Source organism: Ahaetulla prasina, chromosome 7, assembly GCF_028640845.1.
Source record: "Ahaetulla prasina isolate Xishuangbanna chromosome 7, ASM2864084v1, whole genome shotgun sequence".
NCBI lineage: Eukaryota > Metazoa > Chordata > Lepidosauria > Squamata > Colubridae > Ahaetulla > Ahaetulla prasina.
Genome location: NC_080545.1, coordinates 45372712 through 45383976, shown reverse-complemented (window position 1 = coordinate 45383976; position 11265 = coordinate 45372712).

Below are 11265 nucleotides of genomic sequence, written 5' to 3'. Positions count from 1 at the left end.
GGGTTCCCCCTGGGCTCAATCAAGCAGGCCAGGGGTGTGCCAGGCCGAGGCTACCTTTATGCCCCTGGCACCAGGCCTTTGGCCAGAACAGCAGGATGACCCACAGATTACTGCTAGTATGGCAGCCATCATTTCTAATGCAGTTCAGTGGGTCATTGCCAGATGACTGCAAGAAAGGGCTGGCTTTCCAGAGCTCAGGAATATCACTCTAAAATGTTAGGAGACCTCGGTCATCAGGATCAGGCCTATTCTGCAGTATCCCTCTGTCAGGACTCTCTTGCGGGGGAGGATATGCTACAGGATCAGCACTTGTCTGACGATGAAGGCCTGATCCCTGACCAACCTTCCTTCATGGGACTATTCAAGGCTCAGCCATTCTGATCACTACTCCACAAGGCCAAGACCACCACACGATTGGGCATGGCCAGGCCTCTCCCAGACCCCACACAGGGCAATTCGGACCCTTTGGTTCCCTTGTTTGAGGAGCTGGCCTTTGAGGCAGAGGAGGTGCCCGCCCCCAGATTATTCAGGGATGTGGTGCCAGCAACAAACTGTTCAGCAAATCCCTGGACCCTCTTCTTGTGGAATCCAGGGTTAAGCGTAAGGTCTTCCCCAGCATGTCCCATTGGGCAGACCCCAGACTGACTCCTTATTTTTGTCTCTTTTGGGGTTTGGATGTCAGCTTTGCAGGCCCACGTCGCAGAGATTTTTCCCCCAGGCAAGGGAGACCCCTTGGGGATAGACAGGGTGGTCAGGGACAGAGAGGGCCTCCCAAATGGCCCTTTCATGGCAGGAGGGGCCATGCTTTCCAGCACTCCCACTGACTGTATGTCCATCCCTCCCATTGGGGGATGTCTGGCTCTTTTCGCCAGCCAATGGGAAGACACCACCACAGACGCTTGGGTCAGGGATATGGTCAGGTCAACCTTCTCCCTGGAATTCTCTCCATCCTGAGTCAGTTCGTCCGTTGCCCTCTATCATAGGACCAGATGATTTTCCCTCCAGGCAAGGGAGACCCCAGGATAAACAGGGTGGTCAGGGACAGAGAGGGCCTCCCAAATGGCCCTTTCATGGCAGGAGGGGCCATGCTTTCCAGCACTCCCACTGACTGTATGTCCATCCCTCCCATTGGGGGATGTCTGGCTCTTTTCGCCAGCCAATGGGAAGACACCACCACAGACGCTTGGGTCAGGGATATGGTCAGGTCAACCTTCTCCCTGGAATTCTCTCCATCCTGAGTCAGTTCGTCCGTTGCCCTCTATCATAGGACCAGATGATTTTCCCTCCAGGCAAGGGAGACCCCAGGATAAACAGGGTGGTCAGGGACAGAGAGGGCCTCCCAAATGGCCCTTTCATGGCAGGAGGGGCCATCCCTTCCAGCAGTCCCACTGACTGAATATCCATCCCTCCCATTGGGGACCATCTGGCTCTTTTCGCCAGCCAGTGGGAAGTCACCACCACAGACGCTTGGGTCAGGGAGACGGTCAGGTCAACCTTCTCCCTGGAATTCCCTCCACCCCCTGAGTCAGTTCGTCTATTGCCCTCTATCATGGGACCAGACGAAAAGGGTCCTTGTGGAATCAGCCATAAAATACCTTTTGCACATTCAGGCCGTACAGCTGGTTCCACAGGAGCAGCTTGGACAGGGCTTTTATTCTCGCCTGTTTGTGATTCAGAAATCCTCAGGGGGATGGATTCTTTATCTCAAGTCTCTAAACCATCGGATTGTTTACCAACGGTTCAAGATGCAGTCTCTCCAGACCATCTTGGAGAGTGTCAGGGAGGGTGACTTCCTCACGTCAGTGGACCTGATGGAGGCTTACCTCCATGTCCCCATCCTTCCGACCAACAGACAATTTCTCCAATTCTGTCAGACAGGGAGGCATTATCAGTATTGTGTCTTGCCATTTGGTCTCTCTTTGGTTCCCAGAGTATTTACCAAATTGATGGCTGCACTAGCAGGCCACTTCAAACACTGCTGATAAGGATCCAATTCTATTTACATAATTTCCTCATCCATTCCAGTTCATAATCTCTGGCTTGAAAGGACCTGAATACCACACTTCAGGTTTTACGGAGACCACAGGTTTTCAATCAACACGGCCAAGAGTCAGCTTATTCCTACAACTTGCATACAACATTTAGAGGCCATCATTGATATGGTCAAGAACGAAGTATATCTTTCTCAGGAGTGTCTTTCCAGCCTGAAGGACCTGGTCAGGAGGGTCAGGGCAGGGAGGTCTGTGTCCCTGCTTCTGCTCCCCCAGCTCTTGGGAAAGATGGTGTCTTGCATTGGCATCATGCCTTAGGCATGACTCCATTGCAGAGCTCTGCAGTGGTTTCTTCTTCCATATCAGTGGACATGCCAGAGTACCACCTTGTCCAGGGTCCAGGTTTTCCCCAAGGCTCCACCTCTCCCTCAGGTGATGGACCTACCAGGCCGTCACCAGGGAGCAGGGGTTCAGAGAACTGCACCACATTGTCCTGACAATGGACCAGCCTTTATGGCTGGGGAGCTCATCTTGCATCGGACATGGCCCAGGGTCAGTGGATCCAGGAGGACCTGGGCCACAACATCAATTGGTTTGAGTTCCAGGACCATCTTGCTCTGACAACGGACACCAGCCTTTACGGCTGGGGAGCTCACCTTGCATCGGACATGGCCCAATTGGTTGGAGCTCCAGGCAATTGGTTGGAGCTCCAGGCAATCCACCTAGCCCTCAGGTCATTTCAGGACATGGTGGAGGATTAAGACATTCTGATTCTGACAGACAATGTGGCCACCAAGGTGCACATCAACTGCCTTGGAGGGACCCACTCTCAGCACTTCATGCAGGAAGCTGAGCAGTTGGGCCTCTGGGTGGAGACACATCTGCGCCCAGAGAAACATATTTCGGGGGGTGGCAAACATGTAGGCAGACTGGCTCAGCTGGGCTTCAGTTGACCACACAGAGTAGCACCTGCATCCGGTCCTGTTTCGGGAACTGATGGACTGCTTTGGCATCCCGACAATCAACCTGTTTGCCACCCAGGATAACCACCAGATTCTGCGGTTCTTTGCAAGATTTCCATTGCCAGGAGCGGAGGGAGTGGACGTCCTATGCAGCCCATGGCCCCTGGGGCTACTCGACACCTTCCCCCTCCCTTTGATCCCTAAGGTCATCAGAAAACTGCAGGAGGAGAAGGCGGAGCTGCTCCTGCTGGCTCCTCATTGGCCCAGGAAGTTCTGTTTCATGGATCTGGTGGCCCTTTTGGTGGCTCGGCCCTGGAGGCTCCCTGAGGAAAGGATCTCCCTCAGCCAGGGGACACTGGTCCATCCAGACACTCAGTGGTTCCAGCTGACCACCTGGCTCTTGAGTGGAGCCTGTTGAGGAGGGACAAACTGTCTTCCAGGGTCATCAACATGATTCAGGCTTCACGACGGGGTTCTACCAATTGCATCTATAACACTACTTGGCGGCCATTCAGCGGCTGGTGTGCCAAGCATTTATTTATTTTTTATTGAATTTTTATAGCATGACCTGGCCCCTATGGCGGTGTCCACATTTCACATCTTGGACTTCCAGCCTTGAGGACAGTTTGGCACCGAACACTCTTTGAAGACAGGTAGCAGCCCTTTTGTCGTGTCCCACTCCTCCGCTGACGGCCAGGTCAGGGAAGTCCATATCAGGCGTGCCTCTGCAGCTCTGCCAAAGTCCTAGCAAAGTTCTCAAGGCAGGCAGGAGACCAGGAAGTGACTTCAGCACTTTGCCTGACTTCAGCACTTTGCCTGACTCAGAGAATGCCAGAAAGTAGATCTTTTATATAGGCCATGGGGTGTGGCTCCATGACTCAGCACTTATCCAGCCTGCCCCTCCCTTCCTTTTGCTGATGCCGCCTATCAATTCTCTTGAAGCCAGGATCTCTCCAGGCTCCAGCTGTTGGCAATTCACATTCCTCAGGCTCACATGCTGTGGGGGAGGGGGAGGGGTCTAGTTGCTCCATTTGCCTGGGCATGGAGCCAGGGCTGGGGGCTGGAGGCACGTCAGGCCCTTTGTCTTGCTCGGCCTGTCTGGGCATGGTGCCAGGGCTGGGGCCTGGAGGCATGCCAGGACATTCCTCAGCGTTCGGCAGGAGATAAGAGGGACCCGGCTGCGGGGAAAGCGAGCGAGACACAACACCTTTCTTCCATTCTATCGTGTGGGTCCACGAGCTCCCTCTCTCAGCTCCCACTAATTCAGCAGTTCCTTAGAGTGGCCACTAACTTTTGCCCTCCCGTGGTCCACCATTATCCCACTTGGGATCTTACAAAGGTCTTAAATTCCCTTACCAGGGGTCCCTTCGAACCCCTGAGGGAGGTCAGCTTCCAATTTCTATCATATAAGGTGGCATTTCTGGTGGCCATAACTTCGGCACACCAAATTTCAGAGTTAGCAGCCCTCTCAATTAGGCACAACCTGTGTGTCTTCCATGCCAAAAGGGTCATCTTGCATCTGGACCATACATTCATTCCTAAGATTAACCCTGCATTCCACAGGTCTCAGGAATTGGTATTGCCCAATTTCTGCCTTGACCCCTCCCACCACCTGGAGCATAAGTGGCATACCTTAGATGTTTGGAGAGTTCTATGAATATACTTGAAGAGAACCTCCTCCATAAGGAGGAAAAAATCTCTTTTTGTGTCATTCCAACCTGCCACCCTGGGTCACAGGGTTATGTCCTCTACCTTGGGGCGCTGGGTTCGGGTGTGTATTGCTAAGGCCTATGAGGCACAGGCCTTGCCAGCCGCTAGGCATATCACTACCCACTCAACCAGGAGCGCTGCTACTTCGGCTATGCAAGCCTCCTTAGAGGAGGTCTGTAGGGCTGCCACTTGGTTATACCCTTTGCCATTTATCCACCATTATAAAATAGATCTTTATGCCTCAGTAGAGGCAGCCTTTGGCCGCAGGGTGCTCCAATGGGTCCATATAGGACAGGGCACACTGGACCAGGCGGCTCCCACCTTTTAGGACATACTGCTTTGGTATGTCCCATTTCTGACTGCTGGTCCCACCTTTCCGGAGAATGTGCCTTGTCCTTGCCTGAACACCCCTTCTCAGAGGCATGGGACCAGCAGCCAACCCTACCCTGGTGCCTTCTGGTCCCAGCCTTTGGGTTGGGGCATAACCTTGTCTTTACAGCTCAGCACATCAATCTGCGGCATCATCCTCGTCAAAAAGCTGGGAAGCAAGAGGAGGAGGAGGAGCTTAACAGCTTGCAGACTCAGTCCTAGAGGATAACAGATGGAGTTAACTTATTCCTGACTGCTGGTCCCATGCCTCCGAGAAGGCATGGGACCAGCAGTTCAGGTGAGGCCAATGCCCATTCTCTGCATGCTAATTTAGTACACTTGATAATATTTTGTCCCTATTTGTTTCAAATAAAACCAGCTTGCCAAATAGAGGATTGCAGAGCATCTGCTTTCATTGTTTATTTCAGAAGTTAGAACATGTCAGAAATAGATACTGAAAAGCTGTTGCTTTTTATAATCTGAGTCTTTGTCTTTCTTTGCTGCTCCAGAATATATTGCTGTATATTGTATTAAGAGAAGCAAAACAACATTTGAGGTAAGAAATATTACTTCTATCTTACAGACTAAACTAAAGGCTTACAGCCAATGTTTTACCTGATTACTTCAAATCCATCTGATTTCTCATTTTTATCTGCCAGCCAATGCAGGCTTCTTTCTTTTAATTTCCCATTTTTCATTCTGGTTTTCTTTTTCTGGAGTTCTTTCCTTGACAACAGCTTCTTACATTTTTCTGTTTCAGTTTCCATTTTCTAAAGCAGCATTTCCTGGCTTGCTGGATTCCATTTTTGGCAGAGCTCTTGAAAGAGGCATTTCAGAGATTCAATCACCAGAATCTGGTTCTTCTGAATTGATACAAGAATGTGATATTTCTTTGTCCACATGCATGAAGGCTTGTATTTTTTTCAGACCAAATTCAATCGTCTCTGCTTCCGTCCCTCTTTCCTTAGGCCATTTTGCCTGCCTGTTTTTTTCAACTGTGTTATCTGAAGAGCTTAGCCAATGAAAGTAGGAAAATTCTTCTGCTTTTCACTTATCTCTTTCTAACACTGGCAGAATTTTCATCAATCCAGAAATATTACATTACAATAATTAATAAATTTATTACATTTATTACATTTATGTAATAAATTTATTACAATAATGTAATAAAAATATTACATTACAATAATACAATATTGGTTTCCAGTGACATCACCGCTCCTGTTGGGCGCTCGAACAGGGCGCTCTGCGTTAGAAGATCGTAAAAGCCGGCAAAACAGCAGAAATCAGCTGTTTGCCGGCCTCAGCATACCCCCTGGGCGAAAGGGGGTTTGCAGATCTGTAGGGGAGTGGTAGATCTCCCCAGGGGCTTTGCTCTGAGGAGCGAAATTCCTGGGTTTGAGGCCCCATCGAGCCCTGCTGTGCCCCAACTTCAAATGCGCTCCTGCTTTGTCAGGAAAAGCACTTCTGCTCAAAAGGACTTGTCAAATGGACTGACTTCTTAAGCAGATGGGGAAAATCACAAGCGTTCGATCTTTGAAGTAGAAACAGCACGCAAGTATCCTGACTTTTCCCCCTTTGAAATTGGAAACCCTTTTTTGTCTCTGCTTAATTGACTCTTTAAAATGGCATCTGAAAGCGAAAGTATGAAGTTCTCAGTCTAACAAAGTAGGGCTATTTGTGGATTGCTATAAACGGAGCTCTCCTATACTGAAGGGGGCAAAGATAAGCTTTTAAGTTTAAATTCTTGACTTTATTGAATTTTTAAGATTGAAATGGCTGCTAAGCCAACAAAACCCTCTGGAAGAAGGGGATCTGAAGCAAATCTTGAGGATATACTTAAAGAACAATTAAAACTCTCTGAAGAGAGGCAAAAGGAGATGATGGAAAAACTTAATAGAGAAATAAGGGAAGAAATGAAGGAGAATAATGAAAAAAAAAGAGAAGATATTATGTTGGCATTTCAATGCTTGTCTAAAAAAGTTGAGGGAATGGAAGAAGAGATGCAACAGATTTCTCAGTCAAATAAGCATTTAGAAGATAAAATGGAAGGTATTCAGACAAAAGTGGATGAAAACAAAGATCAGGTTGTGATATTGCAGTACAAGCTTATGGAAGGAGCTCTTAGAATTCGTGGTTTACAGGAAGAGAGAGGAGAGGACCTAAGAAAAATCATATCAGAAGCATTGGCTGAATTTATTGAAGTGGAACCCAAGAGGTAGCTTATCAAATTGATAAAATATATAGAGTTAATTCTTGGATCGCAGGACAGAGAAAGCTACCTCAGGTTTATTTTGTGGTTTATTTTGTGAAAAGAACTATGAGAAATCAGATTTTGCAAGTTGCATATCAGAAAACTTTGAAAATTGGAGAACAGGAGTTGAAGATCCTGAAAGAGATTCCTTCCAAGATGTTAAGAGACAGGAAGGATTTTGTTTTTTTCACACAAGAACTTAAAAAACACCAGATTCAATTTAGATAGGAGGTGCCAGTTGGTCTGACAGTATTTTATCAAGGAAGAAGATAGCGGATTGACACTGTGTTAAAGGCAAAGGATTTTCTCTCTACAGTCTTGAAAGTTGAAATAGAAGTGATAGAAAAACTTCAAGAGACTCAAGAGGGTGTGGTGACCCAAGAGGCCTCATTGCTGCCAGCACCAGAGGAGCCACAAGAGCAAAGCATGACAAGAGGAGCTCTTAAGCATAAAGAAGAGCAACAGCTTCAAAGTAAAAATCAGGACCCCAGAATGGAAGCTGTGGGAGGAGTTAGACGGAAGATACCGGAGGAGGATCTTCTGTTGTCTGCTTCAAAGCTTCAGGAGGCCAGTAATGTTAAATAGAATTTTGTCATGGAATGTTAATGGCTTGAATTCAGCTCAGAAAAGAAGGAAAATATTTCACTATTTGAAAAAAATTAAAAATTATGTGATTTGCCTGCAAGAGACACATATAAAATTATCAGACCAAAAATACTTAATAAATTCAAAATTAGGTAAACATTTTATTTCATCAGCTTTGGACAAGAAAAATGGTATACTTGTATATATCAGGAAGGATATACCAGCTAAGTTAATTGAGGCAGATACTCAAGGAAGATTTGCTATTGAACTGGTGATAGAAGCAAAAAAGACATTACTGATAGGTATATATGTACCAAATCAGCAACAAGAAAAGTTTTATAAAATGTTGCACGAGAGGTTGACCCTCTGGGATTACAGTTCATTTATTTTATTAGGAGACTGGAATGGAGTAATTGATACAAGAAATGATAAGAGAACCTCTTCTAAGAAGATACCTATACATGCAAAACTACCAAAATCCTTCTTTCAAATGATGGAAGACTTTGAGTTTAGAGATATATGGAGGTTGCGGAATCCAGATGAAAGAGATTTTACTTTTTTTTCTGATAGGCATCAATCTTTTTCACGTATTGATTTTATCTTAATTTCTAATGACTTGCTTTCTAGGGTGAAGAAAATGAAGATATTTCCGAGGCGTTTAACTGACCACAGCCAGTTTGGATGGAATTACTACAAGGGAAAAAAGGAGGTAGAACATGGAGGCTAAATGAAAATTTGTTTAGATATGAGGATAATGTAAATCAATGTAAGAAACAGATGAAGGAATTTTTTGATTTTAATATGAACAAGGGGACACCGATAGGAACTGTTTGGGATGCGAGTAAAGCTTTTATTAGAGGTATATTAATATATTTGGACAATAGGCAGAGGACTAATAAAGGCAGCGTTGGTACTTGGAAGAAGAAATTCAAAAGAAACAACAATTATTAATGCAAAACCCACTAGACCAGAAACTTAAAGAGGCTATAAGGATATTACAGAGTCAATTTAATATGTTAATGGCAAACCAGGTGGCAACAAATATATAATATGCTAAACATAATACCTTTTGTAATGCAAATAAACCTGGGAGGTGGCTGGCATATAACTTAAGGAAAAAACAGAAAGCACGTATCATAGAAAAAATAGAATATAAAGGTAAAGAGATATATCAAAAGGACAAAATTAAAAAGGCCTTCTCAGAATTTTACACTACTTTATATGCGAAAGATAAAATACTGAATAGGGACATTTGTGATTATTTGAAAGATTATAAGGTTAATACTCTAACATTAGAACAAAGGGAAGAGTTGAATCGGCCAATAGTTACTGGAGAAATAGTGGAGGCAATTAAACAATTAAAAATGGGGAAAACCCCCAGTACAGATGGACTTACAGCAAGTTATTACAAAAAGTTACAGGATGAAATACTAGGTCCACTTAAAGAATTATTTAATCAGATACAATTAGGTGGGGGAATACCCCCGTCGTGGAAAACATCCTTTATTTCACTGATACCAAAAGAGGAACAAGATTGCTCTAAACCCGGGAATTATAGGCCGGTCTCACTTTTAAATAATGACTACAAGATTTTTGTTAAAATAATAGCGAATAGATTGTTAGTTTTACAACAAAGAATTCATACTGATCAATCTGGATTTATAAAAGGGAGAAAGATGAGGAATAATGTTAGACAGATTATTAATATATTGGAATATTTGGAAAAGAAGAATAGTTCAGCAGCACTTATTTTTTTGGATGCAGAGAAGGCCTTTGATTGATTGCATTGGGATTTTTTATTTAAATTAATAGAGAAAATGCAATTTGGAGACTGCTTTGTTAGAATTATTAAAGCGATTTATGGAGAGCAAACAGCTCAGATTATAATAAATGGTAGTTTGACAGAAGTTATTAACATTGCGAAAGGAACGAGACAGGGATGTCCTTTATCACAACTACTGTTTGTTTTAACTTTGGAACCATTATTGGATAAAATACGAGAGTTAAAGAAGATAGAGGGAATTAAAATAGACAATATGAGTATAAAGTTAGAGCTTTTGCAGACGACTTAGTGGTTACTTTAACAAATCCTATAAATTCAAGTAGATTTTTGTTGGAAGTAATTGATAAATATGGAAAGGTATCAGGATTTAAAATAAATCAGAATAAAACAAAAGTGATAATTAAAAATATGTCTATACAACAGAAACAAAAATTAGAGGAGATAACAGGATTTGAGGTGGTAAAAAAGGTTAAATATTTAGGGGTTTATATTAGCTCATCGAACAAGAAACTTTATAAGAATAATTATGACTTGCTATGGCAAAAAGTTCAGAATGATATGAGTGTTTGGAAAAAATTGCAGTTATCGCTATTGGGAAGGATTGCGGCTATTAAAATGAATGTGTTACCTAGATTTTGTTAAAATAATAGCGAATAGATTGTTAGTTTTACAACAAAGAATTCATACTGATCAATCTGGTTTTATAAAAGGGAGGCAGATGAGGAATAATGTTAGACAGATTATTAATATATTTGGACAATAGGCAGAGGAATAATGTTAGACAGATTATTAATATATTTGGACAATAGGCAGAGGAATAATGTTAGACAGATTATTAATATATTTGGACAATAGGCAGAGGAATAATGTTAGACAGATTATTAATATATTGGAATATTTGGAAAAGAAGCATGGAATTGTTGTATATATCAGGAAGGATATACCAGCTAAGTTAATTGAGGCAGATATTCAAGGAAGATATATTGCTATTGAACTGGTGATAGATGCAAAAAAGACTTTGCTGATAGGTATTTATGCACCTAATCAGCAACAAGAAAAGTTTTATAAAAGGGAGGCAGATGAGGAATAATGTTAGACAGATTATTAATATATTTGGACAATAGGCAGAGGAATAATAAACAAAGGCAGCGTAGGTACTTGGAAGAAGAAATTCAAGGAAGCAACAGTTATTAATTCAAAACCCACAAGATCACAAACTTAAAGAGGCTATAAAATATTACAGAGTCAATTTAATATGTTAATGGCAGACCAGGTGGCAACAAATATACAATATGCTAAACATAATACCTTTTGTAATGCAAATAAACCTGGGAGATGGTTGGCATATAACTTAAGGAAAAACAGAAAGCACGTGTCATACAAAAATAGAATATAAAGGTAAAGAGATATATCAACAGGATAAAATTAAAAGGCCTTCTCAGAATTTTACACTACTTTATATGCAAAAGATAAAATATTGAATAGGGACATTTGTGATTATTTGAAAGATTATAAGGTTAATACTCTAACATTAGAACAAAGGGAAGAGTTGAATCGGCCAATAGTTACTGGAGAAATAGTGGAGGCAATTAAACAATTAAAATGAAAATA